At 39.0% G+C, this 14,529-nt stretch overlaps 1 protein-coding gene across 7 annotated transcripts in view; it reads right to left on the bottom strand.

Annotated features, from left to right (window-relative positions):
• The window catches only part of ERC2 (ELKS/RAB6-interacting/CAST family member 2), a 531,221-nt gene extending 517,086 nt beyond the window's left edge, over positions 1-14,135 (bottom strand). For 6 of the 7 annotated variants that reach the window (XM_074836236.1, XM_074836240.1, XM_074836242.1 and 3 more), the window contains exon 1: positions 11,852-11,986. The gene's annotated coding sequence lies outside the window, so the exon portion shown is untranslated. Of the gene's footprint in view, positions 1-11,851; positions 11,987-13,942 lie in introns of those variants that run through there. The other variant, XM_074836238.1, reaches the window with a different exon arrangement.
• Positions 14,136-14,529: the final 394 nt, after the last annotated feature.

Genomic DNA, 14,529 nt, shown 5'->3' with positions numbered 1-14,529 from the left:
AGCACAGAGGAGCTCCAGTACAACTTGTGAACATTATATCCTCCTAAAAACTTCCCTGAGACAAAGTGTCACCCAGATTCATTCAACCTGGTTTGGGACAGACTGCAGACCTACCACATGCATTTTCCCAGAAAAGGTTATTTTGAGTTTTCAAATCCAAATCAGCTTAATAGTACTAGAAAAAAACAGATGGTCATCTTGTCTCAATATTTTCTTACTTTAAAAAATACTTTTTAATGTACATAATGTATGACTTAAAAGCTAGCCATTATAATTGTGACTTTTAATATTTTGTGTTGCAAACAAAACGATATGAAAGAATCCAGAAAATTAAGCATACATTCTTGGCAGGGGGAGGGGATGGACATGACATGGAGAGGCATGACACCAGACACTTCCCCCTCACTCCCCCCATGCTCTCATCAGCCTTGAAAATCTCAGCAAATAAGAAATAGTCTATTTCATGCTAAAATACTTCCTGATGGCTGTTCTAAGTTAGGCTTAGCTTATTTCCCACATTTCTGCTCATCTCATCACCTGCACTCTGCAGACAATAACATCATTGATTCACATTATCCACATGACTTAAGTCTCTGACATTGCATTTTATTTGCCTTTTAACTATTTTTATAGAGACTTAAAACATAGGATTCTAATATGATGCTAATGGAAGGTCTGTCTCACTCAATTTACGCCCCAAATGCATTACTTCTACATTTTACATAATTACACAGTTTCCTTGAAATACTGTCTTCACAGAACCCCTTACGTTCTCATTCTCACTGGTTACATACTCTTACCCCACTCCCCCCCCAAAAAAACCCACAATTAATTTCGTTAAGATATTTAAACAAATCAGTGTCACCAAGTTCAAAGCGAGTGAGAATTTTCTGTGTTGGGTCTGTCAATCTTTTCATAACAATTCCAAAAGAATTGCATAGAGGCATTTTAGTTTAGCCTCAGAACAGACTGGGGGCTATTTTGCTTGTTTCCCAAGCTCTGTGACTCAAGGTGGTTCAGAAAAAAAATGGAACTAGATTTTGCCAGACAAAAGCCTGTGGCATCTGAATAAGTTTTAATGAAATTATTAAATTCTTCCTTCATACAGTTCAGAAGAATCACAATATGTTGTTATATTCCATGTTTCTCCTGTAAAATGTTTGAGCCTAAGCAGCCCAGCAGTCTCAGATCAGATATTCCAAGCCATTAAAAACAGGTAACAGTTTGAGCTTTGCTATCAATTCTGCATGTAGCCACAGCACATACAGAGATCTCACCAGTTTCACATTAGAAGTTTCATTAACAAGCAGGTGCTAGACAGCACACAGTGCAGCTAATTCAACAGCAGATTAACAACTTTATTGAAAAAAATTATCAAATCACACTATGCTGGAAAACACCAAGAAATGTAGAAAAATTTCAGTACCTATGCTCAGGAAGTGCATTGTCTACTAAATCTAAAGTATCATCTTAACCGTACAGAAATCATTCATATTACTAACAGCAGCCAAACATTTTTAGTGAAGGGTAAAGAGACTTGACTTCTTACTTCTCCTGGTTTTTTGGGGGTCTGGTCTTTTGTTTTTTGGTTTTATGCTCAGACTAGGGCACACTATTAGTTTCATTAGAGTGAGTGTTACTGTTTCCTTATCATCAACTGATAACTCGTATTTGAACATGGAGCTACTTTGTGTCAATATATCTCACCTGCTGACCATTTACACCTTCTACATAGGCAGACATAGTGAGGCCAGAACAGCCCCCAAAATACAGATCGGCGCTACAGCTGTGTGTCTGAAGAATCCTGACAATTATGGTTAGAAAGCTCAGGCCAATTTAGCTTCTGTATCTCCTCCTCTGGCCAGAATCACCTAGTCAGCAGTAAGTTTGGATATTAGCCAAATACTTAATAGCTTTGCACTACTACTTGCCAATATTAACATTCAGCCAAGAGCTCAAACGTTTGTAATACTACCGAAAGCTTTGAGGGAACCCTTTCCTTACAGCTATCCTCCCCAAACAATATATAAGGACAGCTAAATGCAGAAATTACCAGTCTGACTTTGGAAGTACTCAGTGGCTTCCAAACTGTCTGAAAGTGTTTAGTACTATACAGCTCCCCAGATATAAGCCAAAAGCAACAAAATAGAAGAAATAAGAGATGATGTAGAAGATAACACTCCTATACTCTCCACCAGGGCTCATCTTCCATGTTTTCTGAGACACCACAAAAGGAAGGAGATCCACAGAAAAAGTTCTGTTCCATAAACACTTCCTGGCAAACAGTAAGGATTTTATTAAAATAAAGGAATCATTTAAATACTCTCTTATCACAAGAAAAAACATTCTGTACATAGAAGTCCAGGGATGCATGTGTATTTAAAGTAGTGACCGAGAGCCAGAAATATTTCTGGAACATTCTTTTGGTTTACCTAGGTTTTTGACTGCTTTAACAGTGACTCAACACATCCTCATAAAAGAAGATATTCTTTTCTTTGCATGTTTCTTATTATCCATGTTGATTTTTAACAAAAAAAAAAAACCAGCCAGCTGATGCAAACTAGATATTGTATAGTATGCTTCCTTTCTCCATTCAACTGAGCAGCACAGCATGTCTTATTTTAGTGATGTAACAAAAAGATAATGAACAAAATGCTGGTTCACATGGAGTTAGTACAAGACCTGCATTATTTTTATTAAAAGGGCAAAATATTCTTTTTTCCTACTTACCAGACTTGTCAGATTGATCAAATTACTTTTATTAAATTACCATTTTTTAACCATAAGAAGAAAATCACACATTTCTTCCTACTACTCTACTGTTCCTTAGAAGTTTGAAAAACAAAATATACATGACCAGCATTAAAAGCAACATCATTTAGGTTCCTCAGAGTGTCCTGATCCTGCATTTCTAATGTAAATGTAAGTTTTACTATAGCCTGCACAATAATTTTTTTTAACTTGTCAATAAATGTTATCTACTTTCTCTTGTAGTTAGTTATAAAAATAGTACATATATAATTGTGTATAAAATTAGTTTCCAAGTCTGTTTTAGTCTTGCAAGTTGGTGATGTCCCTGAACTCCCATCAATGTTAAATGAAAGAATTGGCATTTATCACCTCACAGGATTAATTCATCACACCTGTCTGCCTTTCATTTCTATTTCATACAAAAGAAATAGTATATGAAGGAGAAGGTAGGAATGGCTGCTGAATATGCATCTAATGACATACATGGAAAATTAAGTTGTCAGGCATTCTAATGTTGTCAGGTGCAGTGACAGCAATTAATACTTATCATGCAATCAGAAAACTCCAGCAATGGAAATATTTGGTCAAAATGCAGTATTAAAAATCTTGAAAAACAAGCAGTTCTTGACTGAGTTATCAGGATTGTCAATTATATTACTCACATATATTTAAGTGAAGAGTCAACAATGCCTTTTGAATTCTCTTTTATACAAGTTTCACAGTTTTAAAATAAGGCTAGCATTCAGTAGAGGTACATTTTTTCATTGCACTGATTTTTTCTCTTTATTACAATGCTAGAGACATTGTAATTGTTTTAAAACACTTTTAAAGCATAATATCAACTAGAAATAGGCTTTAAGTAAAAGTAATATTTGAAATTCATCAACTGACACCTCCATTACTTTGTAACTTTTAAGGTAGGTCTCTCTTTGTTCTTAACAATTTATCTCTAACACTTCCACTAAAATAATTCTTTCCTGCAGTCCTGCATGTGAGAAAAGAAAGTCTCCCTGGGGTTTCTAAGATGCTTAAGGGAGGTGAGAAATTTAAGATTTGTTTTATTTTACTTTTCTTATGTTGTGTCCAATATTAAAGACTTGAAGATAGATCATTTAAAAAAAAAAAAAAAAAAGGCTTCTATAGCCAAGCAATGGCAGAATCATCACATACAACTTTCATTGGTTTTGCCAGAGAACACACTGTATCTTTATAAAAAGTTACAGGCAGCACGTCTATCTGTGCTCGCCCTATCCCGGCAAGCACAACAAATTATCTTCCAATGCAGACTATATATCACTATCCAAATTTATTCTGATTTAATGGTCAATCAACAGAAGCAGGGATGTATAGCATCATCCTTTGTTTAAAATATTAAGCACCCACATTAACAGTGTTGTTAAGAGTTTCAAAGATGCAAAGTAAAATATCTCCGTTCTAATTGATCAAAGTTCAGTCCTGAGCTCATTGTGCCATTGTTTTGCCAGCCATCTGCTCTCTCTGCAACTTTTAACGTTAAGATCCTATTTTTTGTTGGGGGGTGGGTGGTGTGAATCCCAAGTAATAAGGGCTAGAAACACATACGTTCCAAAACCCTGTCTGCACCTCTCCATTTTTTTCAGTTTTCTCAAATTTTGTGCACCATAATGACCTTCTCTGAGTACACAGATATTTTTAAAAGCTTGGCAAGCTTTTGCCTTTCTAGAGAAAGAACTCCTAACATTTTAGTCTTTGCAGGTATGCAGGTGTCTTGTTAAATACTTGCTAAATTCTGTATCCTAGTCTGTATTCATTGTGCCTTCCATCCCATAATTGTTAATCACTTCTTATTTCTTTCTCAATAAGAAATCTCATTTATCAATGCAAGCCTGCATTTACAAACTCCAGTCTCTTGTGGGGGATTATTCTAAGGCAGCAGAATTGGGTTAGCCAGACAAACAGTATTTTTACTTTAATGACTATTAAGCAGCAGTAAAAAAATTAAACATCTTAAATTTTTACTGAAATAGTCTCGTTTGGGGGAAAAAATATTAAAATGTAAAATTATACACCATTCTTTAGAATTACTTAAAAATTATGCCTAATAAGCAGCACAATTTTGCTTTTCCCAAAATTTACCCAATTTGAATGACTATTTAACAATTTACAGAAACATGGTATTTGTTTTACACTGAATTACCTTTCTATTTCAATTGAAAAGTTAGAGTTTAAAAATAAGCATGATCTAAGAAAACCTTAAAGTTTTCTAGCAAAAACTGGAAGACCAGTCTTGTTTTTTCTATTATTTCTAAATTTTAATTATCAACAAAACCTACCTTTCTTCCCCTTTTAAGCAATCTGTTTACATTTTAAAATATAAATTACAAAAGCATAATTTTTAAAGCTTCTTTACAGAGCACCTGTAACTTCAAGAGGGACACAAGAGACAGTTCTAGACATATTTTGAAAGATTTTTTTCTCTAGCAATACTACACATATTTCATTACAAACATACGTAAAGAACCAAATGAAAACATAATGGATCTTGAATCTCCGTTTTTATAATTATTTTTAAAAGGTAAATAAAATAGTAGGACAAAGGAAAAAAACTAACAAAAACTAAGTAAAAAAATAATATATCTATATTATGGTTTAAATAGCCAAGCTTCTTTTTCTTAGCTGCAATCTCATTTGCCTTGCTCACGGAACATCCAAGTTGTAGACAATAAAAAGTGAACCAAGTAGGTTGATTCACATTGACAACTTCGTATTGCTAGTTTATCATCTAGTCCACATTTCTTCTGCCTTGTTTATGATCAAGGAAAACTGAACCCTTGACAAAGTAAATTATGGTCCAAATTCTTCAGTCAAATGTGAGGGAGGTGAGGATCCTCTAAACAAGCTAAAGTTTAGATCTTCTAATCAAGTTAATTCTAAATTGTATGCATGCTAATGACACTGAATTGCAGTTCTGATAGAAACCTTAGTTTTTCTTATAGAATAATTGTGTGCATTTATTTTTTCCATTCGCACACTCTGGACTAACAGAACCCGTTGTGAGTCTTAAGCAACACTTACTTACAAAGACAAATATTATTGCAGAAGTTTGTTACATCTACTGTTACATCATCATGCAAGAAGAGAAGATAGGATAAGGTCCACTCCTGAAAACTGGGAATGATGAACCTACATGGAAAGCTATCGTGATGCTTTATACCTTGCAAAAGAGCGCTCTTAGAATTCAGGTATTGAAAATACCATATTTTATTACTTTTAAAGATCAAACAAGAGATTCATAAAAATTATACTTTAAAAAAATGTTTTTAATGCTTTTATATATGTGTGTTTATACTAAAGACACTGCTTCAAACTGAAAGCTTTTGTAAACACTCGTGTGTGACACCTATCATCTGTCTTTCTGCTTGCTATACATAGTAGCAAGTAAGGTTATAAGAGATTAACAATAAAAGACACAAAACAGTCAGTTAAATGTTCAGGAATGACAGAAGAAAAACATCATTATATTAAACAGATATTTCCTTACAAATTATGTCTACAATAGGAAAAGACACATTTCCGATGCATCAGGAACATTCTGATAATGCCAAAATAAACCATGTTTTTCAAATAAGGCCACAAGGGTAGAATAACAAAAAAACTTGTTACACATGTTCATGCAACAGCAAACATCTATACTGTCAACATTCATACCAACAGTCTTTGAAACATAAGGGTGTTTACCTGACAACACATACATATCAAACACACCTTGAAGACTGCAATTATTTGTTTTACAAATAAAACATCAGAACTGAAAATAACGTCAAAGGAAATTGATTGAATTTATAATGAGACCTGTAAATGTGTCTATTTTCACATTAAGTATGTTTAAGAATGTTCTGTCATTTACATTAATGTAATACTTTTCATTTCAAAATGCATTTGAAATTTTTAAGTCTATCTTAGAAATAACCAGAGATACTTCTACCCAATAGAGTATTTTCAATTGAATTCACTAAGGCTACTCACATGAATGTTATTAAACACAGGCTTATGTATTTGCAGAATAAAGCTATATTTTTCTTTTTTGCTACAAAGCTTCCATTCTCATAAGAAAGCAACACAATAGCCATAGGATCAACTATTAAGCCTACCTGTGTAACTTCTAGCATTTTCTTAAAATACTTAAATATTGGGATATTTACAATTTATCAAGCCTAAATATCCACTATGCATTTTAAATGTATTGGATTCAAGAGTAGTAACATACATACTCAAACTATAAAACAAAAGCATGTATTTGTGCATTCAAATGGTATGCTCATGCCAAAAAAAAAGAAACTGGCTGTGCCTCAGCCATGTTAGATCAAAGTTCTCCAAGGAACTTACAGGCTCTGTAAGTGATGCAAGTGATTTAGCAGATTACCTCTCAATTAAGCATAGAATCAACACCCTGGAACCATTAGAAGGCACTGCATTTCTGGAATTACTTTTTTCTTTATTTCTTCATTCACAGAAAAGTTTGAAAAGAGTTCCCCAACCACTTAGTTGCTGGTTATTAACAACTTCATAGCACAACCCAATCTTCCACCTTTGTGCTGATACTGAACCCATCTCAGCTGAGCACAGCCACACCAATTCACAAATGCAATTTATAAGTCCTTATAAGCATCTGACATGAACACCTGACATTGATGACAGATGTTATTGTAACTGCTTTCCTTAAGGAAAAACAAATTGTCTGAGCAGATTTCAAATGAAGTCTGTGAAAGATACATAAATGAAAGCCAAGGTACATCACGACTGCCAATACTTAGCCATCAGAAATAAACATGCTTCACACAGCAAATTGTCTTCCAGAGGAGCGCCTGAGAGTACCCATTTCTTGCACTATTATTAGAATCGGTCAACAAAAAGAACTATTCTTTACCATGTCATATTCATCCACTAACCCAAATTGTTCAAAGAACTTAAGTGGCAAGAACTGTATTTTAACAATCTATTTTGAGGAAAATGACGCACTACAAGATACTGTTCAAGTCAAGTCCACACCGTCACAGAAATAACACAGGCCTATGATATTTTATGAAGTTATTAAATGATTCAGGCATTGCACATACCACAGACATAATATGTATCTTAGCAGAGTACCTGTAAATAATTTTACTGACCATAAAAAGGGTTTAGTTAACAATACTGAAAGCCGAAGAAGCATCAGCACAATCTCCAATGGGATTCAACTCATATTTGACAAAGAAAAATCACTTTGTGAGAATTCAAGTACTGCGGTCTCCAAGTCCATTCAATGTGTTATTTTTGCAACGAGACAATCCAAATGGAAGCCAAATAGCGTAGCCATGAGTATGGACACAGTAAACCTCCTTTAGCAATTGGAATGAAGTCACCAAAGTGTGTTCTGTTAGCCTCTCAGTCAGAAGAACAGTATGGCCAATAAATCAGCATTCATCCCAAGTGATCTGAGCTATGTACTTGGAGGGAAACTGTCACACATATTACCAATGCTCTGTGCAACATATGATCTGTTGGACTAAGTTGAGGAATGGCAGAGACTTTTATTACATTTCTTTCACATCTTTCAAAATAAACTGCACATTATATCCAGCTAGGCAATCATTACAGACATTGCTTTCTTCAGCAGCTTCCCACCTCAACTCCAGCGTTATCCCAGTAACTACAGCACATTATTTTCACAGATACCTATACCATTTATCTTTCACTGATCTTCTTACTCCTTTCACCGTTCCATGGCATTTCCCACAGAATTTGAGCTATTTTTCTTAATGTGACTTAATTCCAAAATAAATGTCTCATATTTTTCCATTTCTGTAGAATTTAGCTGCTACATTCTACATCTGCACTGTGACTTCAGTTAGAGGGATAGGGTAATAAGCATGACAAGCAGTGAGAAGCTTAAAAAAAGACTGTATTTGTTGGAAGAGGGATACTTTAACTAAATAAAAAGTACAGTGGTCATTAAGGAAGCCACCTGTTAACTAGTCAGAAGCATTTCCAGTAAATGGCAATCTGCAAGAGTGAGTTTCTAAGATAGTCTAGAAAAGATAGTCTAGAAAGCTGATATCCCCCTTTCAAAAACCTAATCTTAAAACTTCTCAGAAAACCTTAGGCTTTGCTAAACATCTAAAACATCAAAGGCTCCCAGTCATCCAATCACAACTTGAAACCCTTAAGCATACCTCACATTTCATCTGCCAACCTAAAAGAACAGAAATTCTGACACTACAGTTCTCCCTCATTATTCTCTTTACAAATTAAAGAGATTGTAGTGATATACAACTTTCCAAACATGTAAACTTTCCATCTCAAAGTCTACACTTCTAATATCGTGAAGAAATTCCAGGATTCTGAGAACAGAAACAGTGTGGAGCCTTAACCAGAGAAGTGCTAAAACATCTTTGTTACTCTTCTCTCCTTTGTCAGAGCTCAGCACCTGACAGACTGACTCTGAAAGAAGATGAGGTTGGTGTTCCTAATTGCTACAACTACTCCAAAACAAAATCTGGCTATTTAAGATAGTCCAAAGCTGGGCATTGAGAAAGCTGCTATCACTAAATGAATCATAAGAACTCCCAGATATCAACAGCCAAGAAACTTAAATACTAGACTATCAATGTTAATTCATCAAAGACATTTACATTTTCATATACAAACATTGGATATCTATGCTTATAAAATTTCTCAGACCTCACAAATAGTCCACAACCATTGTCCAAGGCAAGGTTTTTCTTGATCACACCTTACATATAAGCAGTAACAAGCCAACATAAATCCATCTCACTATTTCAAAAAGATTTCTTTATAAAATCCATTACATAACAAAAAAATGACCAATTTAAAATCAAGTGCTCTAGAAAAAGATTTAACTGATGTTTCTGCTGATCTGCCTTTGCATTTTTCTCTAAGTATCACCAAGAAGCAGCAGCACTATCCAGTTCATTTAGAGAATTTCATTTCTAAACTTTCTCTTGATCAACTATGATCCTCTGAAAGAAATTATAATCTCATTTTGCTTTAAAGTAACTCTTGCCCTTTTGCCAGGACTTTGTAGAAAATATAGACTAGTATTAATGTTGCAAAATAAATAAGTTGAGGCAACCTCATCATTGCTAACTACAGACAAGATCACTCAAAAACTAAAGCTTACACCACAAAAATATTTTAAAGCAACCCTAAAACTGAAGAAAGCAAATATAATCTCACAAATAAAAGAGCAGTCACATTATAAAAAAAAAAATAAATTCAGTATCACAGTCATATTTCCTAGGTGGATCTGACTAACCATCTCCATATATATCCCAGGCATCTTACAAACTAAATTAAACTGAGAAGATAACAAATGCATCACAGTAGATAAAAATATAATAAACACCATAAGAGATACAGGTGGGAGAACATATGTTGTCTTCGGAAGTGATACACAGCCTGGTTGCCTCACCCTCTTTGAGGTGTGAACAACCCACTCTTCTGTTAGTCATCCTTCAAAGGTCTGCAAGAATCATCTTTCTAAAGCAAGAAAAATCACCTTAGGCATTCTTTCACTAAAACATGCATGCTGAATAGCTAATTGTCTAAATATCAGGTATATTTGACATTCTAAGATGGCTGAATGTGCTTACTTGATATTTAGCTGCTAAGAATATGGGCAAGTCCTTCCCTTGCCACTTTTCTACAGCCTTCGGAGCAGGCAAGAAATAGGAGGGGCGACAGGCATGGATAATTATATCTTACACTACCATTCATCAGAATTTGACCCAGAATTTGACTACCAGTAGGTTAGGGGAGTTGAAGAACCACCCATAGAGTACAAGAGGTGGTAAAATGGGTCTCCTCCAAATGCAGCTTAACCACAAGAGAAAGTATCATAACTATAATGAGTATAATAAGGCATTCAAACACTAACAAGATAAAAGGAGGTCAATGCTGAGGAAGACCAGACACACGCACTTTCTAAGGCGAGGAACTCCATTTTGCACAGTAGGATGGGAAAGAACAACAGATGCCTCTACATGACAACTTTCTTCTTCATGCTTGGAAAGGACGGAAACCATTTCATCCTCTACCTACTGGAAAAAGGGATGCATCTTAGTTCAAGACAGAAGATACTTTCTATTCATAAACCCATCTTCATGGCAGAGGAATAAAAAGCCCCACACAATTAGAAAGTCAAAGCACGTGATCTCAATGCTAGAGTGAGGAAGGAAAACAAGACTGTATCATCTTCCACATTCAGGAAGACACCATATCAACCTAGGTACCCCACTAACTGAGCAGGATTAAAATAGGAGCTATTTAAATATAACGGCAAACAAGTCTCCTCCAAGCCTGTCTAAACACACTTTCTCCAACACAGAAATCACCTTTCAATCCCCAGCACTACCCTTCAAAATTATTTACTCAACTGTTTTCTAGAGTCAGTATTTTTACCATCTTCTCTCTCAAGTAAACAAATAGCATTTCTGAGAGAATGCCAAGGGCAGTCCACATTCTCCCTTTCTCTTTCACTGGCAAAACAGTAGCTCCTTCCCCTTGCATTTGAAATTTTAGTGGTGATAAAAGAAAATGTCTATTTGAAGACATAATACAATAGAACTAGCACTACAAAAAACAACAAATGAAAAGTCTCTCAGTTCTTAACTGGAAGATCTACCCCACCCTGGGTGCACCTGTAAGAGATGCAGCACAGAGTTTCTCCATAGTTTAAACATCTAGTTTCAACTTGAGCTGTGAAGCCATAAATCTGAGGGACTGCCCTTATCTCATTAATCCTTTGGAAAAAGAAATTATGTTCCTTTCACTCACAGGACAGAAAGTCACTCCTCCCACCCCAGTTTCCTCTAGGAAAAGTGAAATTGCTAACTCACCTTGGTGCCTTTGAAATTTACACGGAGCTTTCAAACAAAAATAACAGTAGTGGAAAGCTTTCTTTTAAAGCACTGAAGAGATGTGGAAAGACTTATTTTCACACACCCCCTCTTAACACAGCCACCCACGAAGCCAAGACTTAGACTGTAAATTTCTTGCATCAAGAAATGTTAACAAAGCTTTCCCCACAGAAACATTCCTTAAGGGAACTAGAGAAACTTACCATTACACACTCCCTGTGTGCAAAACCAGACCCTGCAAAGGGTCCTTCTCCTCTTCGCATCCAGGGAACAGAAGCAATGGGGAAATGCCCTGCCCAAGCAGATGAGACCGTGAGGAGACAGCGGCTGCACGAGCCTTCGCTCTGCCATGGAAGGGGTAAAGAAAACCCCGGCAGTGAAGCACGATGGCGAGCGGCCTGACCCCGCGAGGCGGCGGCGGGGCGCTGAGGGGGCGCTGAGAGGGCGCGGGGGACCCCCGCCCCTGGGAGGCCCCGCGCGGGCTCCTGAGGAGCGACCAGCGGGCGGCACGCGCCAGCCTCCGCCCTCTCCCAGCCAGGCGAGCCGGGGCGTGGCCTGCCCGCCCACCAAGGCGGGAGGGGCGGGGCGGGGCGGGGCGGGGCGGGGCGGGGCGGTCCTCCCCTCCCCTCCCCTCCCCTCCCCTCCCGCCCGCAGTAAGCGCCGGAGGAAGGCGAGCTGGCCTGTCCGCTCCAAGGCGGAGAGAGGTGCCTTTCGCCCGAGCAGCAGCGGCAGGGGGGTCCCTTCTGTCGGGAGAATTGAAGGAAGCCCCCCCCGCAGAGCGATCGCTTTAGGGGTCCCTGTAGAGACGCAGGGAGGGGCGGGCGCGCCGCTCTGACGCCGCCGGCCGTGGGGGGAGCTGGGCCAGGAAAGTGGTTGGGCTTCCTCGCTCCTTGCTGACGAGCGGTGAGACGGGGAGGGCAGTGCCAAGGCCCCCGCTGCCCCCGGGGCGGAAAACGACGGACCGCAGGGCCGCGGGAGGCCTCTCCCCGCGCCCTGCTTACAGCGGCTCAACCAGCGCTGTGGAGTTTGACGATTTCCTGAGGTGGGAGGAGGGCGGTAACGGATCTCCACAGCATCCTCCCTCAGAGCGGGGCGACCAGCAGGCGGGCGCGGGCGGGGGCAGGCATGAGACGGAGGAGCTTCTCCGTCCTCGACTTCGCCACAGGGAAATGAGGTGCCAGCGGAGAAGCGACTTGATGGAGGGGGGAACCTTCCCCGCCCTTCGAAGGAGGGGGCAGCCGGAGAAGGCCTGCGCTCGGAGGAGCTGCCGGGAAGGGGCTGCGTGCAAGGCGGCCACCCTGGACATGCCCATGGGCAGGGGAATCGGAGATAAAACCAAATCCCAAACAAACAAATAGTTAAGTGAAACCACTGATTCGAAAAGCCAACCAGAAAACTAACCCTGACAAGTCAGATTTGCCCTCCTCTTGACTGCACTTATTGGCCGTGCTTATTTGCAACGAGCTTGTATCTGCCAATGCAAGTGGTCGGTTGGTGTGTCCATCAAGAGGGAAATATCACTTCGCTGCTAAGGGAGTAGATTCCCATCCATCCATCACAAGGCTTAGCAGGTAGCCGCCTAGAGATCAATCACACACTAATAAAAATATATATATATGTATATTCCTTTTCCATCACATTACTACTCTAGTGCTCTCAGCAAATTACATGTATGTATCCTTGATGAATATATGCATGGATTTTATCGTATACATCAGCCTTGTCCAACCTAAAATGATCTTTAAAAAAAATATAAATTAAGAAATCACACAGCATCATAAATGAGGGACCCCAGTAAGTATTCATTAATTATCTAACTGCAAAATAATATCCTGTTAGTTTCTGGTTTCCATTCACCAGCCACTAGGAGGGAACAGAAATCTCTCACCTTTTTCCTGACACGATTTTTAAAACACCAAACATTATCTAGTATTTAGGTATAAAGCTAGCAATTTCCAAAGCGCATCAATTCTGTTCTAGAAAACTTTAACAATAATATCTTTAAACACTGGGCACAAAAAAATGAGACTCCTACGGTTGCTTTTAATAGAAATTGAAAGAGAGGTTTCTGGTCAACGATTCTGTAGGGAGAGGCTCTCTGCTACCAGAATAAGATGTGCACTTGGTCCCATTTATTACAATGTATTTCTAAAGCAATAGAAAACGCCTGTTCTGCAAATTCTTTTCCAGTTTCAGCTACCAGACAGCTGTAGAAAGCAATGTATAGCAATTTCCTTAATCACAATAACTGTACAGTAATGTATTACAGCCATATTCTTGTTTAAGCTTCTCACCTTTCAAATCATTGCATCTGTCTTTCGTCCTCACATGGATTTTACAACATCACGTTTAGCTGACATCTCAGTAGCGCAGAGGAAGGAGGCAGCAGGGAGAGCCGGAGCCGCCGAACACCTACGAGGGGAGGAAGCGAGGGAACCTGCTGCAGTCGGGGGAGGCTGGCGTGCTCCCGTCCCTCGTCTTTCCGTGCCTCAGCGAGCCTCCCTCAGTCAGCTGCGAGCCTGGCTGGCTGGGCTGCCAGTCCCTGACTCAACACTCCCAGCATTCCCGAGGAGCCGCGGGTTCAGCCGCGCCGGGCGGCCTTGCCGCCGGGGGCAGCACCAAGCGCCCTGCCCGCCGCGGCGGCAGCGCCCGCACCGCCAGCCCGGGGATTTCTCGGAGGCTTCGTCGCTCTCCCTTCACTGCAAAGCCAGGGGTTCCAGTCCCCACCCAGCAAACGTCTGAAGGGAGAGGGTGTTACTCATTGTGAAAGAGCCGAAGAATACACCTCTGCCTGCGTAAAACTGCAGGGGCAAAATTGCTTTCTTGTGCTGTTCACCGGAGGCCAAAAACGCTCAAAGCCAGGTGCTTAAGAACATGGTAT

Source organism: Strix aluco, chromosome 11 (genome assembly GCF_031877795.1).
Source record: "Strix aluco isolate bStrAlu1 chromosome 11, bStrAlu1.hap1, whole genome shotgun sequence".
Classification (NCBI taxonomy): domain Eukaryota; kingdom Metazoa; phylum Chordata; class Aves; order Strigiformes; family Strigidae; genus Strix; species Strix aluco.
Note: the sequence above shows the minus strand (reverse complement) of the source record. Positions and strands in the feature narration are given on the sequence as shown.